The following is a 24,177-nucleotide window of genomic DNA, read 5'->3' on the forward strand; positions in this document are numbered from 1 at the left end:
TGAGGCAGGTGCCCGCCTTCTGCGTTAACATTTTAGCTCAGACTCTTTTGTCTGTTAATTTAGGGATTTGCACAGAGACACGTGTTATGAGCTGAGAGACCTTCAGATGGATAGAAGGCAATACATCACTTAATGATGCCAACTCTGTGGAGTGTGGGCAGGAGAACGGGTAAAGAGCAGAGGGGGAGGCAAGGTCTGGCAGGTGGGACCGAGTTGGGGACAATTTCCTTGTGCTTCTAGAAAGCTGATTTAAAGAGAGAATATGTGGAATGGTTTAGGTTTTGTAGGAGCATGTGGACGTCAAAAATAGATGAATTGAGCAGTGGGAGGATGGTTTGAGATGATGAGCTTTGTTGAAGGACCCTGGATTTAATTGGAGAACACACTTTGCTGTCTTTCTTTAGCAGCCCTCTGCTGTTTTCCCCCCACGTTGTCCTTTGCCTCACTATCTTTTCTCTTTTTGCTTTGGAAGTATCTGAGCTGCGAGTTATATGTCAAGCCCTTCTGGTTTGTCCTATGCTGAAGAGCTGTGGCTAATTTTAATCAAGCTTGAACTGTCATTCCAGTTCATCAATGTCATATTAGCGTCATTCCAGTTCATCAATGTCACATTAACAGTAAATCCGAACTCCCTGATTATTAAAGTGGATAGAAATCACAGCTCTGTGTGTGGCCAAATAGCTACTCATCAACGGGGTTTTTGATGGGGTCTGATAGTTTGATGCAGGCCTTAATCAAGGGCTCATGACTCTTTTCTCTGCTGGTTTTTATCCTCATGCTATTGAATTGCATTAACATGTGCACGTATTCCCTATTTTTGTTTAACACACATGCTATCAGGACTGGAGCAGAAACCTGGTTTTAGACTCAAGCGTTGTTCATATTAACAGCTTAGGCCCTCAATGGTAATGAGACAAAGTGTTTAAGAATTGGTATTTAAGACTGTGAAGATTGGGAAGGTGGGAAGTCATTAAGGAGGGATGGAGTATGAACTGTGTTTAGTGCAGAGAACCATGGGTCAGAGCACTGCCTTGTTTCATCCTTGGGATAAATCTTCATTGCATCATTAATCTGGGTTTTACTTGATTATTGCCTCTATTTCTTCCCTTTTCCCTGTGCTCTCTACCTGCATCTCTACCTTGCTCGCTTCCCCCAAGTCTTGTACTAGTTTTGACCCAAACAAGCAGTCCGGTTGCATGTACAAACTGTAGGTTATACCTGAATTTGTTTCAGGGTGATTAACACTTTGCTGTGAAAGTCCAAGGTAAAGCTTCTGGGTTTCTAGTCCAGCCTTCCCGTTGTTACTTCTGTGAGCTCAGAGGACAGACAAAAGCTTCCACAATTCAGCAGAAAGGATGTTTTGACAGGAACAATGATGGGATGTGATTTTGAATGCACAAGTGATGCTCAGGTGGGTGCAGAACTGCTGGGAGAATCCTGGCTTTGGAACCCAACACTGATGCCTCCAGCCATCCACGTGCTCGCAGAAACACAGCCTGTGCCTTGCATTTCTTTGTCAAAAGTTGTGTGTGGCTCTCTGCATGTACAGATCAAATATTTTCCCTTACCTATGATAGCCAGGGAATGTCCTCAGACCTAATAATGTATAGAATAGAAAAACTGAAAATGTTCTTTTTGTAGATTACAAGTGCAAAGTATTATCGCAAAATCTTATGACTGCTGTTATCAAATCATTCAGTGCCCTATTGAATTCAGAGGAGGCACTTGCCTACCTGTGGGCCCATGACGTGTCCTTTAAAGATTAATTTACTTTTCCCCCACTGGCACAAAAGGTTCCAGTCCAGTGCAAGGAGCATTCTGGTAATTTATTAGTAATTAGCTGAAATTGCAAGTTAACCAGCAGTGGAGCCCAGTAGCATAACAGGAGTCAGAAGTGACAGAATGAAGCTAGGCCAGGCACCAAATTAAATGCCTATGTAAACCCCTAAATCTCTCCGAAAAAACACTCAGAAAAGTGTATTTGTGCTAGAATTATATACAAAGATACATGTATGTCCATGCATTTAAGACTCGGATGGAATAAGCATCGGGCAAAGGGGTTTGCAGTGCATTTTCTGCAGTAAAGACCAGGCTCTTCCTAGCTGAAGCGAGTTGAGCAATGTCTTGCTGAGTTGCAAAGGCACATTTTCCCCAATTCCTCCCTCAGCTTCTGTGTGCAGTGCTTTCCCAAGAGTTTGCCCAACTTTTAGCGTTATAATTGAGTCAGTACTGCCATAGACTTCGCTGGCATTAGACTTAATTAGTGACAGACCATGCAAATGTTGTTAAAGTGAAGAAAAAAGACTGTCATGTGGTATTTGTCAGTGGCAGACCTGCTCTGTCAAGGAGAGTTACAGTTAACCTTTAACCAGTTATGATGGCAGCTAAAAGGTGCTTCCATCCTCTTTAGCTGTCATCAGACCTGGTTAAAGGTTAACATCTTGCTTCTGGCACCAGGGTGCTGCCAGGGCACTGTTGTCTTCCCAAGAGTCCACCTGACCCGTGGTCTGCTTTCCTAGCTATACCCTCAAAAGACAATGTGAAAATAAAAAAAGAAGGAAATGCAGACTCCATCTTAACAAAAACAACAAAGTACAAGAGCACACGTGTTGGAAACAACTAATTCCTGTGTGCAGTCTTCATTAGTGAGTCCTGGATTTAATTGGAGTCCTTAAACCAGAAAGCCCTGGTGGCTTCTTTACCCTGGTGTCTTGCTTCCAGTGCTGACGTAGTTGCTTGTCAGAAGAAACCACTCTTTAGGAATAAGCTCAGTCCCTTGTTTCCTCCTGTGCTTTTCTCTTTTTTTGTCTGTTTGTAGGATATATTCAAAATCACATTCAAACAGTGTACTACCTGGCATGGAATTTGTCAGGGTTCAGCATCTCCTGCCTCTGAATTCTTCCATCTGAAGCAGCAGATGAATTAGCAGCATTGGACAGCTGGAAGAAAATGAGAAAAGGGATGATGGAAGGAGACCTTGTGTTTGAAAACTTGCGGTGCTCAACATAGAGATGGGCTAAAGGGAATATAAAGTATACGAGGGTGGCAGAGACTGCTTTATCCTCTGAAGTCTCTGGTGGCTTGGAAAGTCTTTGGTCTCAAGACCCACACTGAAGGTGAATCGCAGAAGCTACTTGCAAAACTGAATGGACTTCATAACTCAGGAGAATCTTCCAAACGGCCATAGCAGCATCTGCAGGTGAAAACTTCATGCCGGAGCTCAACAGATATAAAGGCAGGTTATAGCTACAAAGTTCATGTCTGGTTCTAAAATCAGCTTAGGTTTGGGTTTATCAGCCATTGACCAGCAGTTTTAAGGCTGTGGTGGAGTCTGGAAGGCATAAAAATAAGGGTAACTCTGAGCACAGAGGGATCACCTAAGGACAGATGTATAGTGTTTTTCTTTCTCAGCATGTATTTTAGATCTTTCATGTTGTGAGGTGTTATGGAGTTGTAGTTGTATGAAAATCACTTCTCCTAAAGGAAGATTGTTCTTTGAGGATAAATAATGTGTTGGTACCTGTTTGTAAAGGCTTTAATTGAACCCAGAATCCTGTTATAAGTTTTCTGGCTTCTAAATCATAAATGAGTGGGATTCTGATACACTTCTTTTTTGTAAGCTACATCGTGCTTATAGATTAAAAACAGAACAACATTACCTTTTTCTTATGATATCCACCTGTGGTGGAAAAAATATCAGGTTTGGGGACATACTATTTATCAAGGAATTGTTGCTGAGATTTTCCTAGAACCGCCACACAGGGGAAATGAAAATCAATGACACAATTTACAAACAAGAGTAATTTCAGCTGTTTATACACAATTACATCTCTGCTCCCTAAGGAAACTGTTGAAGGAACATTGTAAGTTTAAGAACAGCTTTATTTTTATAAACACTTTTTTTAATTGCTGAGTTGAAGTTGTGTTTATTACTGAAAATTCCCAAGGCTTTTTGCAAATAACAGAATCTCCTTAACACAGGCACGATTTAGTTATGTATTTTCATCCTCCTGGTTATGCTCTGTTTTTCTCATCTCCTCTTAAACTCATTTAGTCTCTGAGTTCCCATATATTATGCTAACTATCCCTGTTTTCTCTAGACCATTTCCAGCTTTGTAAGTTAACAAAACTGAAAGTTAACAAAACGCTTCCTCTTAAATACCATCCTCATATAAGGGCTTTTGAAGTATCATAGAAATATTCCTAAGTAGTCAGCCTAAGCCTTGTGTAAAGTGTCTTAATGTTAAGTCAAGTTTACAGAATAATAAAAGAAGGAGCAGAGAGGGTTTTCCCTTCATTTACGTGCCGTACCGAAGGCTATATTGTATAGCCTGACTCTCTTAGCTTTCTTGAATGTGTCCTGATCCACATCATCCAAGTGTCTTGTCCAGAATTCATGGTGGGTCGTGCAAAACCCACAGCATCTCTGCATGGGTTAAACTGTTTCCATAATTTGTCAGGTACAAAATCTTTCATTTTAGGATCAATTGCTGTGCAGTTATGGACAGTTTCTACTTGCTTTCTCCGACTTTTGTTTATTCGATTTTTCTTTGTAAAGGTTCCTGCCTTCTGTGCCTTCTGTTGTAGACTTGCTGCCTAAACAGTGGAAGAGGATTGAACTGAAGGGAGACTCTGTTTTCTATCTTCGTTCCACCTTGCAGCGTTCCCCTCTCTTGGTCCAGCATTTTGCCATTCATCCAGGGTCTGAGTTTCCCAGGCAAGGATTAACCTGTACCCCAGGTTACTAGCAGAGGGAGGAGGAGGAGGATAGTCCAGTGCCGCCTTGTAATGCAACCTCCACTGCTGGAGGAAGATCCCTGGATATATCTGATCTGACAGGCAGTGAATGGATGCGGAAGGACGGACTCCCCTGGCTTAGCACACAATTTCTTGAATTCCCTTTGAAACCTTTCCCAAAGGATTCAGTAGGATTGTGACCTATTTTTGGTATTGCTGCCTTGAAAGAATCAAATGATACTACCTATCAGTAATCCAGGAGCTGTTTTATATATACCTACTAACAGCAGCCGTGTAGGAAAAGTCAGCAGCTATGATACGCTTTTCTTCCTCGTTTCTATTGTGTTGCCCCAAATATGGTACTTGGGGAAAAGCTGAGTATAAACTCACGTCTGTGGTCGAGTAGGAATATAGTATGATACCAACTGTTCAAGGACCAGTGGCAATTTCTTAAATCTCGAGTGACCTGAAAAAACAGTGTCTCTTTGTTTTCTCTTCTTTCATCCTAGTCTCTGTAATCCTTTCAACATGTGCATAAATGGATTTCTTGCAAAACGCTTTTTGGCACAATGACCTATCTTAGTGATTTCTGCCAAACACTCATTACCCTTTTGTGTGAGAGCCATTTCCCTAAATTCTCTGATTCCAGCATCTTGATTTCTGAGTGCCTGTTTCATTTTTCTTTTTTTCTTTGCCATTAATAGGAATTTCTGAATACATCTCCTTGCAAGGTTACAGCTTGGTGTCCCATCTGTACAAGAGCTTCAGCTCTGCTTTGTGTCTTGAATCTTTGAACTTTGGCTTTGTCCTTTTGGTTGTTGTTCTGTGAATGCTTTGGCATGAGGACAAAATTAAAAAGCACTTTAGCTGCTGCTGAATGGTAGGTGATGTTGAACCCCGTTCTTGAAATGGAAATTAAAGCCCCGTCTTTTTTACATTCCTTTTCTTAAGCAACAGGATATTGATCCGCTGGGTTGAAGTCTTTAAAATAAATGCTCTGTTATCTTCCCAGTTTATTTTTCTGGAGGAGCATGTTTTACTTATCTTTGCGTTTAGCGGTATGAAGAGCATGGAGATCAGATTTAGGTTATTAGGGGGATAAATCTTGTGCTTCATTCTGTGCTTTCTTATTCTGCCTTGTACCAGTGATAAAAGCAAGGGGATCTGAAGCTGAGCTTTGTCTGAAAGTTTTTTTTAGCTGTGAAAAAGGTTCCTGTTAAATGCCTATTTGAGATTAAAGTGAGATGCATGAAAACCATTCATGTGCTAAGCCCAAGCAAGCGAATTTAGTCCCTATTTTGAGTTTCAATGTGTTATATTACAGCTAGGCACCAAACTTTGTGCAGGATCTTTGTACAAGCACTATGCCAACTCTTCCACGTAGTCATATTCTTCTGTTAGCTTATACGTAAGAGCGAGGTGGGAGCTTGCAAAGTTGGACCCGTTTCACGAGTTGTGGTGGCTTTATAGTGGCTGTTCGTAGCAACAAGCCTGAGGTTTGGGAGCTAGTATCTATATAGTATTGTTGCAAAGGGACTGTATAAGTGCTTACCACTAGCAGCATATTAAAATGCTCCATGGTTTGGCTCCGTCACTCTCTGCCCAGCTACGGAGCTTTCACATTAGTGCAAGAGGAAAAATTGGCTCCTTTACGCTTGATGTCTTGTACAGTGTTTTGAATGCCTTTTGTAGCATGGGATTAAAATTTAAATACTCGAGGTCAGTCGGAGAAAGAAGTAATGCAGCGTCCCTCAGTTGTTCTGCGATCTTATCGCAGTATTCTGTCACATGCTGATATAGTGCCAAAGCATATGGATCTCCATATGGTGACTCTGGTTTTCTACCACCTGTAGTCAAGCTGATTTGCAGTCACTGAATTTGCCCAAGAGATAAAGCAAAATAAGTACAGCAGTGAAATAAGATTGCAGTGGTAAAGACTGAAGCTTTATGTGACTTACTGTTGTTACAGTAATTACTAGAAGAAGAAAAAAAAATAAACAAATGGATTTAATGAGCATGTCAGTAATCCAGGAACAAGTGTTTCCAACACCTCATTAGTGGGGGTGAGGTGGGCTCCATACGCTTTCTTGTCTCCAAAAAGACAAAATAATTTTGGTTTTGATTCCGCTTCTGTGAGAAGATGTAATGAAAGCAGGTTGGATGTCTTTAAAAGTAATACTGCTAACTGGTTTAAATGTGTCTTCATGGTTCAGAAATAATGATGTGACAAGTAACAGTTACTGTTTTGAATGATGAAAAAGCAAGGAAAATACATCCGATGAATTACTTGCTATAAGTCTATTCTGCTAAGGAGGGTTTCTTTTAAAATATAAATATAATACATAAAATCATGTATGTGTGTATATATGTATATTTAACATCTTTTTTATTTTTAATCTTGTCTTCTTTTCAAGCAGTTGTGTTACTGCGTTGGATGATGTAAAGCCATGTAGTTGCATCACAGTTAATTGTAGGAATACTTAGCTCAGTAGCAAGGTGGTGGAGTAAGTATATACCCTCATTATATTTTACTGGGTTTGGTCTGTCTCTCTGACATGCTAATTCTTATTGGCAGAGTGTTGAGTAAAGAGGGAGTAATGTTAAAACACTCTTGTGCCGGTACATGCCTCTCCAGATGTCAGTAAGCAAACACATGAGGCTAGTGCTGGTTCATCGCATCTTTTGAACAGTTTGGCCAACCCACCATCTGTAGTTCAACAAAATGTTCTTCTGCAATGCCTGTAGGACAGATTCCTTCTAGGTTCAAGGCCTTCCTCACTGCTATGGGGTCAGATCTAGCTTATACATAGGCTGTCCGGTGGTGTGAAAAGCAGATACACAGCATATAGTTTTGGCGAGTGTGACCCCGAATCTTTAAAGGCCAGAGTCAAAGGATATGGTTTTGGGCTACTTTTCTTCCGTCAACTGTGCTTTCCAGTGCTTATGGATCTGCTCTAGATGGGAAGACCTGTAGATGTCTCCTCTCTATTTTCATTCTCTTACCAACATACTGCTCTGTCTCTTGCTGCTTTCCGTAGGTTACTTTTCTCATGCATATAGGCTGTTCTTGTGATATTATCAGGATGGCATAGCCATTTCATGCTTTTAGGACTGTCTTTTTAAATCCTTCTATTGATAGCTGGTGATAATGGTACCATGCAGCTTTGCAAAAATCCTTCCATGTTCATCACTTGCTTTTTAACTATGCATTTGCTCATTCAATGTTAGATTCTGCCCAAAATTGCTTGTGGTTTTACCCACACCTTAGGGATAAGCAATGTGTTGCTTTGATGGAAAGGATTTTAAGTGGCTTTAGGTACTCTTGCCATATTAACCTTTCCACACTCATATAGCCAGAAAGAATTTCATTAGCTTCTTTTAAAACTATTGTGCAGTTGGGTGATCTTGATTCTTTTGAGCGATGCCCTAAGGCTCTGCATAGTAGGGAACAGGACTTTTTCAGGTTCTCACAGAGACAGCTGTGATAACTGTAAAGCTTTGGTTGACATTTTGGTAGGGAATTTTGAATGGGAACTTTCCTTGATCCATGCAGCTGAGGTCTCCTGTAGGCAACAACAATTTATCCGATTCAGCAGGATAGATGTAAACCGCTGCATTAACCAGCTGTAATTCTTATGTCTCCCCAATGTCTTTTAATCTGTGCAGGAATTGTATCTTCCACAACGATAAGAGTTTGATGTGACTGAATTAAATGAATCTTGGTAGAACTTCCTTCCAGTATGGCACGATGCCGTTGTCTTTGCTTCGTGCTTGTAGAAAAAGTGAGTATTTGCATTCTGAAATAAAGAACCTGCGGGTGCAAAACCTTGCATTTACACCCCAATTGCTAGATTCAGCAGCATGTTTAGGTGCTCCAGACAGAGAGTCTGACCTTCTGATAGGATATAAGCTCCTTGCTTCATCTTTTCCCTAGGAGAGTTCTTCCATCTTCATCATCACAACTGTTTACGCTGGCAGCTAAAAATCTCTTCTAGCGATCACCCACAGTCTCCCGTGGTGCCTCTTTTCTGTTATCTTTTTTGAAACTTTTATTTCATGTCTTTCCTTAATGGAGGATATTTATTTTGTGAGTCAGCTTAAGTGCCGAAACTGTGAGAAACTGTTTTTTTGTTCAGTGAAGTGTAACATGTAGAGTAAAATGGAGCTAAGCGTGTTCCGCCAATAGCTGTCATAGGTGAATATGGTTGAGATATATTTATATCATCTGTTACTGAGATGAGTAGCACCAAACCTCAATGTTTTGGATTCCAGTTCTTCTCCGAATCTTTTTTGTTTCTTGTCCAAATGGGTTTTCCTTTGTGGAACCAGGTTTAGAATTGAGATGGACAGGTTATCTTGACTAGAACAAGAGCCGACCCAAGTCCTTATCCCTGGACCCAAAGGAAGCTTTATCTGGAATGTCTTTGAAACAAGCAGAGGTAAAACATAGGCCAGTCTCTGCTAAATGTATGTTGTTTGCTAACACTAGCGCTTGGGTTCTCTGTGCTGGTACTGTTACAGCACAGTGTTGCGGGTGTTGCAGTGGTATGAGATGTTGAGCGTTGGGATGTGATCTGGTTCCTGTCTTAGTAGGGATTTTTTTTATATATAGCCCATATCTCATTTGTAACTTTTTTTTTAAGTAACATTATGCGTGATTTTGCAATAACCTGTACTTTTGGCACTCTATTATATTTCTTAGGTTTTGTTCTGGTGTCTGGATTACAATGAGAGAGAGGTATGTACTATTTTATAACCTGAGTACATATAAATATGTACTATTTTATATTTTATAAACCTAAAATTTATATAAATTTTATAATTTTAATATATAAAAACCTATTTTTATATATTTTATCTCCAGAAGTGCTGGAGATCTGAAGTTCTGGTTTCTGCTTTCCAGGACTGCTTGTGGCTGGGGTTTAAATCATTGCACGGATGCTAACTGTGTGCGGCAGATAATTGTCTGTATAAGATGTTTTTTAATGTATATTGGATCGTGTTCAGGCTCTAAATGATGAAGGCAGTATAAAGAGTTGAATGTAGTAGGTAAGGACATCAGGACGACTAAGAAGAGATTCACTTTTGCTATGTCTACACAATTATTTTGTGAGGGCCTTTTTTCCCCAAGTAACTGCATGTAGAATGGAAAAATTCATACCTGTGAATTTTCTTTGTTACCTCTTATTTTATTTAAAATCCCCAGCTTTTCTGTTCAGTTCCAGCTAGAAGAACAGTTTCAGTTACATGCTGAAAATACAGTATTTTCAACTATTCAAGATATTTTTTACAACTGAGTGTGCTCAAGGTCTTGGGGATCTGTATTTAATTTTTAGTCTGCTGGGAAAAAAGAGAAGTCCCATGAAATTAACTTCTTTTTGTTCTCTTTCCAACCAGTGTACTAAATATGCATTCAAGCCACTTTTTTCATGTTCCCCTTGTCCCATGAGTTTGGGGTATGGAGGACAGGTTTTAATGCACCAGTCCAACTTTCACATACTGGGACATGTAGCTCCACTGCAGAAAAGGAGAATATTGTTAAATTTCCCAGGAAGAATTTACTGAATGTTTTAGCTGCTCGTGATGAAAACAAGCACCATGTCTCCAAGGAAGGTACTGGCTGGGGTGATTCTGTAAATGCAGCTCTCTGTGTGTGTGTGTGTATGGCAGCACATAGTTAAGTCATTAAAGTACAGTCAGTTACCTGCACTCCTGAGCTTGCCACCAGATATTGTCTTAATGTATTGTTGTAGCTTTAATGAAATCCAGTCTCACTGAATCACTAAACTTGCTTTCTCCAGGAAGGCTCTTTACAGGGACCTGACAGATCACCTCTCCAGTGCTTCCAGACGTCCTGGCTCTCTAATTCTTCTCCATAACGAGTTTTGTGCTGCACGATAAAATATTCATGTTAAAATAGGTTCTAAACTAATTATCTGCAGCCAGCAGTTGCCGGTGCAGTCATTTGCTGTTAGCTTGGCTCAAGTTAATGGCTTGTATTTCAGTACAAATAGTCCCTCCTGGCTGTTTCCTGTCACTGATTCTTATCCTAAATGGAATTTCCATATGTGTCTGGAACTAATTCTTCTGACATCCAAAGGAGCTTTCTCCTTCTACTTCTGCACTCCTTTTCTGAAGAGGAGGATGTGTTATGTTTTATGCAGTTGCTGTAACTGTATGTTCCCTAGGAGCAATTGTCTAGTAGGTCTTTTCTCTGCACGCGGTGTGGTTATACTCTGAGCTTTCTTTTACCGGGTGCATTTTTAGCAACAATAAAAGAAACCAGGTGTTCTACATACAGTGACCATTCTGTTTGGGTATTGAAGTTACACAGGGGAAAAAGGGAAGAAAGCTAGTGATATATCACGGGAAGATAAACAGGTAAAGTAATCTCAGCTTTATCTAGAGGTATCACATTAAACTGGCATCATTAGAAAATCCTGACTGTGTTGATTTTGAGCTTAAAAATGCCCTTAAAGAGGAATATGATAGATGGAGGCTGAATAAAATGGCGCTGGGTTTCAAAAGGACTAATGACTTCTTTAATTTTCAATATTAGCTGGATGTGGCAATCAAAACCTTCAAGATTTTTTCTCCCTCCTTTTCTCAGAGACAAGTTTGTATTAAAAATATTGACAGATTTTAATCTCTGAATATTGCCATATGTCCACATACTCTAAAAAACATCACTAAATGTATGAAAGTAATTTTGACTAATCACATGTCTGTATGCCTAATTGTTGGTGGGATCAAGGCCTGTGAGTACTAACATGGAAATAATTTAGAACTCTTGTTTTTTTGTTTGGTTGGTTTTTTGTTGGTTTTTTTTTTTTTTTAAATCTTCATGTTCATAGCAAGTAATTTAAGCAGCTTGCAGGGAAAAAAAAAATCTGCCCTAGTCTAGACTAATTTTTTCCCACAGTAGTCCTAATGGGACTCTTGTAATCTGACATGTCTAAGAAAGTCATTGAGACATTTATATTTACTATAGATTTGCAAGTGTGTATTACAGAAACGATGACAGACTCTTGCTACGGGCATCTAAAGCTATTTGATACCTGAAAAGAGTATTCCATTTTCAATTAAACTTCACTGGACATACACAGATTTCATGCAGTCCAGTTGATCTTGTTCAGCTCCCCATGTACCCCACATGGGTGCACCCTTGGTGTGCTCTTTGGGAGCAGAGGGGATTCATCCAAGATCCATTGGAAAGGAAACTTCTACAGATGGTTGATGTTGCAGCGTGTGCAGAACCCCTCCACAGTCTGCATGCGTCACTCCAACTTGTGCGAGACCTGCTCAGTTTCCCATTACTTTGTGTTACTTGGTGTGGCATTCCACCACTAAACCAAGGTTATGAGCTTGGTGAGGCAGGGCACTGTCTTTAGCTTCATGCGTCTTTAAGAGCCCCTCTAAGGTCTCTTATTTGTGGAATTTGAGCTTTAGTTCAACATAAGTTTGCAGATGACACCAAGCTGGGCGGGAGCGTTGACCTGCTGGAGGGTAGGCAGGCTCTACAGAGGGACCTGGACAGGCTGGGTCGGTGGCCCGAGGCCGTTGTATGAGGTTCAACAAGGCCGAGTGCCGGGTCCTGCCCTTGGGTCACAACAACCCCGTGCAGCGCTACGGGCTTGGGGAAGAGGGGCTGGAAAAGGACCTGGGGGTGCTGGTCGACAGCCGGCTGAACGTGAGCCGGCGGTGAGCCCAGGTGGCCAAGAAGGCCAACGGCATCCTGGCTTGTGTCAGAAATATGGTGGGCAGCAGGAGCAGGGCAGGGATCGTCCCCCTGTACTGGGCTCTGGTGAGGCCGCACCTCGAGTCCTGTGTTCAGTTTTGGGCCCCTCTCGACAGGAAAGACCTTGAGGTGCTGGAGCGTGTCCAGAGAAGGGCAATGAAGCCGGTGGAGGGTCTGGAGCACAAGTCTTCTGAGGAGCGGCTGAGGGAACTGGGGTTGTTTAGCCTGGAGAAAAGGAGGCTGAGGGGAGACCTGATCGCTCTCTGCAACTACCTGAAAGGAGGTTGTGGCCAGGTGGGGGTCGGTCTCTGCTCCCAAGTAACAAGTGCTAAGATGAGAGGAAACGGCCTCAAGTTGCACCAGGGGAGGTTTAGCTTGGATATTAGGAAAAATTTCTTCACCAAAGGTGTTGTCAAGCATTGGAACAGGCTGCCCAGGGAAGTGGTGGAGTCACTGTCCCTGGAGGTATTTAAAAGACGAGTAGGTATTCTGCTCAGGGACATGGTTTAGTGGTGGACTTGGCAGTGTTAGCTTAATAGCTGGACTTGATGATCTTAAAGGTCTTTTTCAACTGGAATGATTCTATGATTCTGATTCTGTGAATAATAAGGAGGAAGGAAGAAATGGAGGAAGCAAAAGCAGAGTGAGTTAAAACTTGAAGCAACTGAGAGACTCAACTTACCACCAGGACAATGTTAGTCTGAGATATTTTTAAGGGATTTTTGTCATTTTATGAGCCTTAGTCATCAACAGAAACATCAAATGACAAAAGACTCCCCCTTGGTCTCCTGTTGCCATAAAAGAGTTGGAGAAGGTGTGTTGAGGTTTTATAGGTGACTTATGCATCTGACATGAATCTTAAATCACTAAGGATTTGGGAGGAGGTAAGTAAAACAAATTGCATTGTTAGTATATGTTTTCTGTGTTATGCAGTGGTGCTTTGGTGTATACTTTAGTGGGGTTCCAACAAGAGGGGAGAAGATATTCTTCTATCTATGTACTATAAAGCTGTGAAAGTTTAATGAGGTTTTACATCATGTAAATTTTAGCATGAGGAAATTTTTACCACTATCAATCTGTTTCATATTGATGCTGAATTTTGTACATCTTCAATATTTATGAAATTAAGGAGTAGTTTAAGGCAAACTGTTCTCCCAGCAAAGCAGATTAGTATATGTGTGATTTGTTTCCTTTTCTCCTTGACTCTATTTTCCAAGTAATCCTTGCCTCTGCAGAGTGTGAATATCCAGAAAAGCATTAAGTGATGCAACTTGAATCTCTTACTCAAGGCACCAGGGGAATGCTCCTTTATAGAGGGGCTTGAGGGAATACAAGTTTTTTCCTTTATTATTTTGTATTCTTGAATTCTCTTGTTTCATAAATACATAGTTTACTGCATGCTATTTTCTGAAATGCTCATCCCTCTCAGTGTTGCTGAAGTGATGATTTTCTGCTAGATGAAAGATGACTGATAGAAGGTAGAAATTGATATCTTGATTGTGGTCGTTCTTTCAGATATTTGATCACCAGTATATCAATGATAATTTCTTCAATATCCTCTTGATTTGGGAAAAAATAACCCTGTCTTTTTAGAAGTGAGTGGAATGAATGTTATCTTACCAAGAGATGAATGTAGATTTAAAATTCAGTTGATAGCAGCTATATTATGGTTTTAGCTTGATTTTCTAGGAAATGAGTCCTATCATAAAGGAAATGAGTCCTGTACGATTGTTCTGTTTGTCCCTCCCCACTAACGTGATTGATATCAGCCAAATCTGAAAGCAGCAGAAGATGCAAAGGCGTATGCAATTCCTGGGAGGCAGGGGGGGAGTGAGTATCAGCAGCAGCATGGAGGAGAAGAACAGCAAGGGAAAAGCCAGTACAACTTGGCCGCTCTGGTTAGCAGAAGCGACTGGCCAGGGATGAGACACAGAGCTTCAAACCACCCATGTTTGATGGTGTCTCCTGGGCAAATGTAGGGAACGTATGGAGATTTATGGATATTGCAGTATGGGAAGTTGAGGGGGCAAAGGAGACACAGCTGTTTCTGTAATTGTTGATCCTTAAACAGTTTTTGCAACTGGATGTGAAAATAGTGTGTGGTTACTACAAGGCACCTTTATTATAGACTTTGGTCTTGATTTTTCATATGTTCAACATCCTCCACTGTAAAAACAAACTCAAAGCAAGCAGTAGAAGTATTCAGTGTGTCTGAAAAAGGTGGAACTTTGTTTTTCTCAAGTCAGAATTGAGTCCCTCACAAACTCTTCTTACTCCTACCCCAGATACGTGATTTCTCACTAGCCTGTAAATTTTTATGTGCATAAACTCTCGCTTCTTGAGAAGAAGATACCTTGATTTCAAGAGACTTAACATGAACATCCCTGAGGTTGCGGAGGCTGCAGAGCATGCTGGTGTTCTTCAAAGGATACGGGCATCCTGGGGACTTGTAGCACCACTGCAGTACCCGTAAACGTACATCACTGGAGTATTTGATAGACAACTGTGAGATTATTTTTTTGCTTTGAGCAGCTCTTAACATGGAGTCTGGACAAGTCAAAAGTTACGTGAATTAGCACAGTGTGGTACTGAGGTTAATTATCTCTGGTGAGAGGCATTAAACTAGCTTTTGTGTCTTGCTGGCTGCGTAAGTGTGAGTAATGGGTACTTGTTCTATAGGGTTTGGGCATGACCTAGGTCCTCCTAGGAGTTCTTCCACCTCCACGTTCTCTCTGTGTGTAGGTATTTAGCTCATCGGCCCCCTTCCCATTTGCAATCAGTGAGAGGTCCTGCAGAAATAGCTGTGCTGTTTTCTCTGAGGTAAAAGCATCGGTAGAGTGCTGCATTGGACGCTCACTGGTGCGATGGTTGTTCAGACTGGAGGAGGATGAGTCTTTTACAAATGTTACGTGGATTTACAAGGGCGGCAAAAAGCTTTGACTACATAAAACATCTGGCAAACAAAAGCTGCAGCATGGAGAATATTCTGAGTTTTAAGGAGCATCAGCTTTGACTTGACACCCCTCATTAGGCAGTATGACTTAAAGCAAGTTGAACGTAGACTACTTTGGTATTTAAGTCCTAATGTTTGCTGGAATACGCGTGGGGTTGGCAGTTGCTGACCTTTTGCATCTGCCTTGTCTAACTGTTCTTTGAGAGAAACCACTCAAGTATCCTGAGCCATAATTTCCTTATCTGTGGAAGAGAAATGATGATGCTAATGACTTATAGGACCTCACTGATTGTGAAGACTGATTAGTTAATACTTAGAAATCATGGAAAATGCTCCATACTGTAATATTTGTTACTAATGGCTCCTTCTTACATGAACGAAAATGTTGGTCTCTCTTGTAGCATTTCTGTAAAAGAGTCTTAAGAGGGAGAAAAAAAATTAAACCGAAGTCCTGTGTTAAACGGAAATAATCCTGGGTAAGTCACTTAAAGCAGGAGAAGAGCTGTATTTATACAAAGTAGTTCAGATACTGCAAGTTATGCTGCATCTCCATTCTCATACTGATGTAACTCCTTAACTAGTCTGGGAAAAAAATTAAAGCTTAGCATGGCATTATTAATTGTTACGGCTCTTAATAGGGGTTTTTAACTTTAATTCCTTAACTCATCCCTCTTTTTTCCTTTTTTTCCTTCACTTTTTTTTTTCCTGCTTGCTGGCCCCCCCTGTGGCCTAACCAAATACCTTCCTAATTAAATTTAATAATAGAAAGAATCATTAGTGAGGTGTATTGTTCTACTGGGAGAGGGATGGTTGAGACTGATGTGAACGAAAAAGAAATGATTTCTGGAGTTTCAGCTGAACTTCTCGAAACTGTGACCTGAAGCAGTTGAAGAGGAGTCACAGAGGTGCCAGCAGTGAAGGGTTAAATATGAAGTTTGATCTCCTCTTTTCCAGGGAGTGTTTTGCTTGCATGCATTAGAGTAAAAGGGCTATAAACTTTATTTTGAGAGCCCTGAAGAAAAGTAAGCTTTGTGTACCAAGTCCCAAGAGTTTTTAAGAAAGTGGATCAATTTAGTTAAATTGTGAATGAGTATTCTCCTGTGAACATCTGTAAACTGTTGAGTTTAATTGGCCTACAGCTGGCTCTGATTGTAGCTTTGGGGGGATTTTTTTCTTCTTTTACTTAGTATCTCATTTCCTTTTCCCTATGGTTTCCTGGTGTCATTTGTTCTCTTTTTTTTTCTTTTTTTTTTTTTCCATGTTAAAAAGTAAGTAATAACACATACACATCCCCTTCAAAGAGCTCTACAGAGAAGTGGGCTTATCTGGTAGAGCATCCTTTTGTAGGCACCTCTTACTGCCTGAGCATCAATAGGTTCCAGCTGCTTACAGGGATGGAGGCTGTGTGTGGAAGGTGTTTGGGAACGTGGTTTATTGGATTTGTTTGCTTTACGCTGTGGTTTTCCCCATTTTTAGATTCTTTTCAGTCTTTTTTTTTTTTTTTTTTAAGGAGTAACAGGCAGTGTTGGATGGTTTATATAGTGGAACTCAGCTTTGAATAGTGAGAAGGGAAAAGACAAATGCTTTTCAGCTGACTTTTGTCTGGCCGAGATGTGAATATAACAGTGGGGTTTTAGTACTACTTTGCTCCTCATAGTCCCTTAGAAATAACATAAAGAATGAATTTGGCTGTCATTTTCTTATGGACCCAATATTGTCCATTGGCAAAGAGAGCAGAATTAGACGACAACAGGGTGGTACAAGGTGCGACTACGGCCATAAAGTGGCGTGCTGAAGATTCATGGTTTCAAAGTACAAAACCCACTGATGGCCTAACTTGGGGGTTTTTATTATTATTATTTTCTCCGCAGAGACACTGGTCATTTTTCCTGGCTACTAATTAAGTAACCATTTGGTTTTACCATTTGTTGAACTTAAAACATTAAAACTGGCTCTGCAGTTTTAGATTTTTTGCCTTTTTATTTTTTCAAGGTAAAGGTGCGCTTTATAATGGAAAAGAATTAGGTATGTTAACATGTGTTAACACTGTTAAAATCATATAATCTGTCTTGGATATTGCAAAACCTGAATTAGAAAATTTAGCAAGAAGCATCTGTAATTATGAGAAATAATATTTTTATAGAGGATGGGTGGAGAGAAAAAGCTGAGGGAAAAGCTGTGCAGAGAGCAAGCCAAATATGTATTTACATGCAGTATTAAAAAAAAAAGGGGGGCCTAAAAAAACTTAATAACATTTGATGGAACATCTGGCAAAGTGTGTGGCATTGTTTTGCCAAAATATTTACTGTAACAAAATGAAAACAAACTTCTGTGCATTTCAGGGGTTGGAATATAATTGCATGACAGAGTAGAATATATTATTTTATAAAATATTGTTAACTGGCTCCTCTCCTAGAGATTGATATTTCCAATTAAGATTACAGGATTTGGAGGGCTGCCTGCGTCACCAAATCCAGCTCCCGCATGTTTCTTAGGTGGCAAAATCTTTTGATTCTGCTCATAAACTTGTCAAACTCCGTGGCAGCAGTGCCTGGGATGTTTGACCTCCCCATTCAATTGGAAGGGTAATGTGGATCCTTGCTGCTCCTGATGGGGAGAAGCTGTTTTCTAATTTCCAGCTGAAACTTGTTAATGACCAGTTTTACTACCAGCTTGTTCTTCTGCCAGGAAGGATTAAGCTGTTTGTGGGAGGGATGAAGAACAGCTGGTGCTTTTTCTTTGGAAACGGCAGGTGATGATACAGGCTGGAGTAGATAAACCTAAATTGAGGGGAAGCTGGCGTTACTTCAGTGGAGGACGTGGTTTGAAGGCATCGGATTAGTAAGTCCAGTGTGCTGGAAGACTGCTGGTCTAAACGGTCGATGTTCACTGAGGTGGGACAGAAGTGACCCCTCTAGCAGCTGGGTCACTGTGGTTGCTGGTTACTGTGATCTCCTAAGAAATTCCCCTGTGGGATGGAGGTTCGTGCTTAATTTCAGGGCAGTTGGGTTAGTCGCAGCCGGTTTTGGTAGGAGGGTGACTGGCGTAGCATCTAAATAGGAGGCCAGAGTGGTCTGGCAGATATTTACATCTTTGAAGCATGGCCGACTAGTTAGATGAAAACAAAAGAAATTTTAAAAAAAAAAGGAGGGAGGGAAAAAGTAAGTAGTTGAGATGCGATTAATGTTTGGCCTTTTTATGGGCCATGCATTTCTTTTAAGGGGAAAATGCAGCAGGGAAAATTCAGTGTGAAATGGCTGTTGCAAAAGCAGTCAATGGTGAGGCACAGGCTTGTGAAATAAATTTGAAAGGGAAGAGAGGAATGACTATGGGGTGAAGTCAAGGGAATGAAAATGATGCAGAAGAGAGGCTGTAAATGTGTTTTAATGTATACAGATGTTTTTCGAGCACCACCCACGAATGCTCCCAACATCAGGAGAGGATGGAGAGTTTTGGGAAAGAAGGTAAACTATCAACAAGAATGAGGTTTATATTCAGCAAATCATTATACAGGTGATTTGGCTTAACAGTATTAAAGGAAGGTGGTGGAACAGATGTCAGAGAAAAAAATTCTTAGGGAGGCAGAAGAACATACGGAAAAGGAAGGATACAGTGGAACAGGTGATCAGATGTTGCAGATTTCTGAAATCTGGCTAAACTCTGAAAGGACCAAATTGAGAAGTGTGAAATGAGGGATGGGAGCTGAGCCAGCCTGTAAGAAACAGAAACAGACTTAATCCTTTTGTAATAATTAGATTTTCTTGGGTTTGGATCAATTACCAAAGCAGAAAATGCTCAAACACTGTGAGGAAGGGGGAGGGAGGGGGAGGTGGGGATGAAGGAATTGTTTTAACTGATTTATTTTTTGGTAGTATTTACTTTTGCTGACTTTTATTTTAACATTTCTTAAAATAGTTTGTTTGTTAGCTGCACAGTATGGAGTGTAGAAGCAGATCCATGTTAGATGACTGGAGATGTGGAGGACTCCTGTTCAGTCTTGGTCCTTGGTGGTGAACATCATTATCCGTGTGCTGTGGCAAAACAAATGTGTTAAGTAAAAAATTAGTTAAAATACTTATTTTTAAAGATATGGGGAAGCTTGAACCAAAATAAGTATGAATATTTGGAATTTGTTAAAAACTGAAAATCATGTATAAATATTTATGAGGAGGAATAGTGCTAGTGAGGGAGCAAAGCCATCTCAGAAGGCTTCGTGTCAATCAAAACACCCAGATTTGTTCAAGATGATTTAAATTCATAAAAAGGTGGATCATTCAGAATGAATCTTACGTTTGAAGCAAGCAAGGGCAGGAAAAAAGCATCAAGGTTTGGTAGAGGGCTTTTTTTTTTATGATTACTTGTGGCTTAATACTAGGTGTTGTAGCGTCACTTCTGTGAAGACGTGCGAGGGTGGCATACGGTGTGAGCTACTCCAGCGTGCGAAGCATCCGCTCTATGCTTTCTTGAATGGAGAGAAAATAAAAAAGACTGGAAATGGAAGATAGTGGCTTAGAAATTGATCAAACTGATTTGTTGTATAGTGTCATGGCTGACAAAAGAAAACAAACAAACAAAAAGTTGGGGTTTTTTTTTTTTGGTGAGACTAGGGATAAAAGGAACATGAGACCTTTCACAGTGCCTGGAACAGACACTCAAAGGATGCCCCAAAGGTGTCACAGGGGTCTGCTCTGCTCTGCAGGACCGTGGTAGTTATGGGCGTGCAGTCTGGGGGACTGGGTTTTGATCCTGTTGTTTGTGTTGAAGTCCCTTTCTGTCCTACATGTTTTCCCAAATTCAACTTTTGTGGCCGTTAGGGCTAAGCGCAGAGGCTAGGTTTTCCTAGCCACAGCAGGGATAAGGCTTTTGTTAAGCTCTTGGATGCTGCTGAAGTTCTGCAGGTTTTTTTAAAGGACCTAAACCCACATCAGAATATTTGGAGGTAGTTTATCACACAAATCACTTTATAACCATATATCTTGTTTTCGCTGCTGAAAGAACAGCAAAAGCATTGTCACAACTCTCACAAGCCTTTAAATTCGTATTTATGTGCATTTGTACAACTTGACCCTTAGTGTGTCACATCTGCTCCTGTGTGTTTGCTGTGGTTTACAGCAGGGGTTTTACTGGAGTAATCTATGGAACTGAAAAGCAAATTGCGCCAAGATTTTCGAGAGAAAAAAACCTGATGTCGAGCTCTTACCCCTTGTAACCTTGAAATGGTTGAGGATTCAGAATTTTGGAAAAGAGACGAGCTTGTGGAAATAAGCAAAAGGCTGCGGAGGTTGGCTGATGGGGAATGTACTGAGAGAGGCAGTTCTCCAGCCACAGAAGGTTATGACTTTTTTTTTTTTCTTTTCTTTTTAAATGAGGCAGAATCTGCTTGGACAGTTATTAGCTAACATGTATCTGGTCTGTTGAGAGCAGCAATAACAGCAGCTAGTGTGTTTTGAAAAGAGCAACTAAACAAATGCTGGGTACTGGCAGGGATTGGAAATGTTGCAAATCACAGCTGTGTTAACTCAAAGGAGGAGACGGATTTCTTGATGAGCCGGCTTTTGTCCTAAACTTTTCTCTGTTCCAGTTGAATAAAACGATGATCCTCGTAGTCTTAACGACCATAGCTTTCTGGAAATGTAAAATTACCAGATCTCATTAATGCTGGGCTATATCATTCATCAAAGCACTTCTTATGCCTCATGCTGGCTCCTTTTCTCTCCCCCTCTTAATCTTTCTCTCATTATAACGATGTGTCTGCCCTTTGGACCTATCTGCTTCCAAGGAGTTGACACCTGCAGAGATATTATTTGGTGAAGACTTGTTAACTCTTTAATAGTTGAAATGCTGAGCCTCTGCTAGGAGAAACACAATCTGGTGGAAGCTGCTTTTCAGAACGAGCACGGCTGTAAATAGCCTGCTAACAAAGACTGGGTAGATGATTGCACACTGAGGAGAGGAAATTATTTGTGTACCTGTGCAGTGCTTTTTTTCTGATAAACTATTAGTCTCGTTGTCAACAGGTCTGTACAAATGCAGTTAATGGCATCAGCTTTTCTGTTACAAAGATTTTTCTGTTGCTTTGGAGACTTGCTCCCAACCTAATGTGTTTTTCACATGTGCCTCGTGTAGCTGGATAACTCAAGAATAAAGGTTTCAAAATAAGCCCAAATGCCATGAAATTAGATCTCGTTGGGGACAAATGCCTTTGACATGTATGTGGAAACTAGTTCTCCAGATGATACTAATAGTTCTGTGGCACCTTTTATCTAAAGAACTAAAGCACTTTGCAAATACTCATATTACAGAAGTGCTGTGCTGATCAGGTATTTTTGCCAAATAAATACTGTTTATAAAGGACTTTTCAAAAGAGCTTTCAGAAATACCTGTCACTGTTTCAGCATCTTTATTCAGTAACTGAAGCTCTTATCTCTCTCAGTAGGGGATGCCAATTTACTGATGTACTTTTCAGTTAAAATCCAAGTTCCATAAGGCAGATTAACAGTGAGAAAATGCAAGTCTCTTTGGAGAAAAAAAAAAAGTTTGAAAGTTGTTTTAAAGTTGATTCTGTAATAAATGAGCCAATTTAGAAGATGTATTGGGTGCCACAAAAAAAGTCATTGGAAATTGCTAGATCTGTGTTGTTCTGAGACCCCCACCTATCATGCTAAGCAGTTGAGAGTTACCATGTTCATCCTTTCTACTCTGCATCCATCTGTTCTCGCCTTGAATTATATTTCCTTTGTAAACTCCAGGGGGATCACGGGTGGTTTTGTCATTGTGCAGTGACGAGCACACTAATGTTCTGATCAACATCTAGCCTCCTAGATATTGATACTACAGTTTTTAATTACTCAATTAAAAAGCATTATTTTTCATGTACTATTTGCCAAGCTCCTGACAATATTTTGGTAGCTGATATTTATAGCTGACATATCACAATAGCTGGCAAAGAGTATTAGTTTGGGGAGATGTAGCAAAGTTCTGGAGGAATGAGGTTGAATAGAAGCTATTTAGTATTTCCATTCATCATCTGTAAATACAAGAAGACAGGATTGGAGAGGCTACTTGAGTTATCCAGTCCTCTCCCAGTCATTACAGTCAATGAACCACACAAGCAGAGGAACACATTTATCAAGACTTGGTTTTCCTTTGTCCTCCTACAGAGAAACAGTCCAGAGCTTCACTGCTTTGACATTTATAGATGTTGCTTTGATATCCCATCTGGATTTTATCATGGTCAAATTACATTTCATGTTTTAATACGGTCTCTAAATAATTTCTTCTCTTCCCTTGTGTTTACTTCCCTGATCTTTTTATTTAATTAACCAGACTATCAATTTTTTTTCTTGTGAGATGTGCTGATGGTTCTCCTGGCATCTGAACAACCTCTCTGTCTCTGTTCTGGTTTCTCCTCATTTTGAATTGATATTCCAGATGGTGTCTCACCAGTTCCTTAAATATTCACAGTATTCCCCTCCTGACTGTGCTGGAAATGGTACCCCTGCTGTATCTTGGATCATGTTTGCTGTTAGGGCTGCATCCTCTGGGTGGCCCCAGGTCCTTCTGTGATTGACGGATATACTTGAATTTGTCTTCTAAAATATCAAGCCATGCAGTCTCTACCTCATGGCAAAAATTATTAATACCTGAATGCATTGAAATATGCAGTGTCAAATTACATTCCATTCCTCCAGTGGTCAAGGTGTAGAGTATCCATTTCTCCTGCGTGTTGGTAATAACTTCCATCTTTGATTTCATCAGCATCTGGTTTTTGCACATTAACTCTTGTGCAGTTGTGATTAAAGAATAAGTAAAGAATAATTCCTTATTAAGAATAAGGAGTATCTCCTTAACTTGTCCTTAAGGATTTTGATTAGTAACCTTTTGCAGTCCAGAAGTTCTTCTTTCAGCATAAGTAGTTACTTTTTCTCCTTTAGTTCATTAACCGCTGCACAGTCCTGTTACCAATTACTACCTTCTCCACCTTGGTGGTTTCCTTTATCACTGTATACTTTTATTATAGCTATTACGTCCATTAAATGTATTTTTTAAGAAACTTAGTTCGAATGTATATGTTTCAAAAAACTTGGTCGCTGAATTCTTTAAGTTTTGGATCCTTTGTTCCCCAAAACTTGATTTCAGAGACTTCACAGAAACATCAGCTTCTTACAGCATCTCTTCTGACTCTTCACAGCAGTGCTGGTAGTTCCTTCAAAGCAAGATGCATTGTTGCACCAAGTAATTAATGAGGACATAGATCTTTGGCAAGTCCTTTATTGGAGATTGGTACGGGGTGTAATTGATCACAGAGTGTATTTTGTGCCTAGTGTTAAAGTAATTTACTAACTGAAGTTACTAGATGGCCAGTCCGGTAACGTTGCCAGCACAGGGCTTCAGAAAGAGCTCAATATCCTTCATGTCCTGCTCATGGTTTGTAGAGTGGAGTAATCCCCACCCTGCACCCATGTAGCGTGTTCTTTTCTATTGTTACTACATCATATTTGGTCACTGTTGGGCTGAAACAGGCAGCAATGCTGATTTCCACTGTTTCTGCACTGGGACTTTGAGCCAGGTAAAAGCAGCTCGTTTACAGTTTCCTTCCAGGTTTTAGGGTTACTCTAATTTGACACCTATATCGTAGGATTTACATTTTTAATCCTTAGTTTGCAGTGTGCTCATGGCTAGTCAGCACAGAGATGCTACTCCATCAGCTGACTGCTGACAAACAAAAAAAGGAAAAAGTAGCTGTAAA

At 40.3% G+C, this 24,177-nt stretch overlaps 1 protein-coding gene across 1 annotated transcript in view; it reads left to right on the top strand.

Moving 5' to 3' along the window:
* LOC104840287 (exocyst complex component 4-like) overlaps positions 1-24,177 on the top strand; it is a 328,127-nt gene that overhangs the window by 64,097 nt on the left and 239,853 nt on the right. The gene's annotated exons all lie outside the window — the stretch shown is intronic.

The sequence above is a fragment of the Haliaeetus leucocephalus genome, unplaced genomic scaffold (genome assembly GCF_000737465.1).
Source record: "Haliaeetus leucocephalus isolate CR32 unplaced genomic scaffold, Haliaeetus_leucocephalus-4.0 Scaffold751, whole genome shotgun sequence".
In the NCBI taxonomy this organism is placed as follows: Eukaryota; Metazoa; Chordata; class Aves; order Accipitriformes; family Accipitridae; genus Haliaeetus; species Haliaeetus leucocephalus.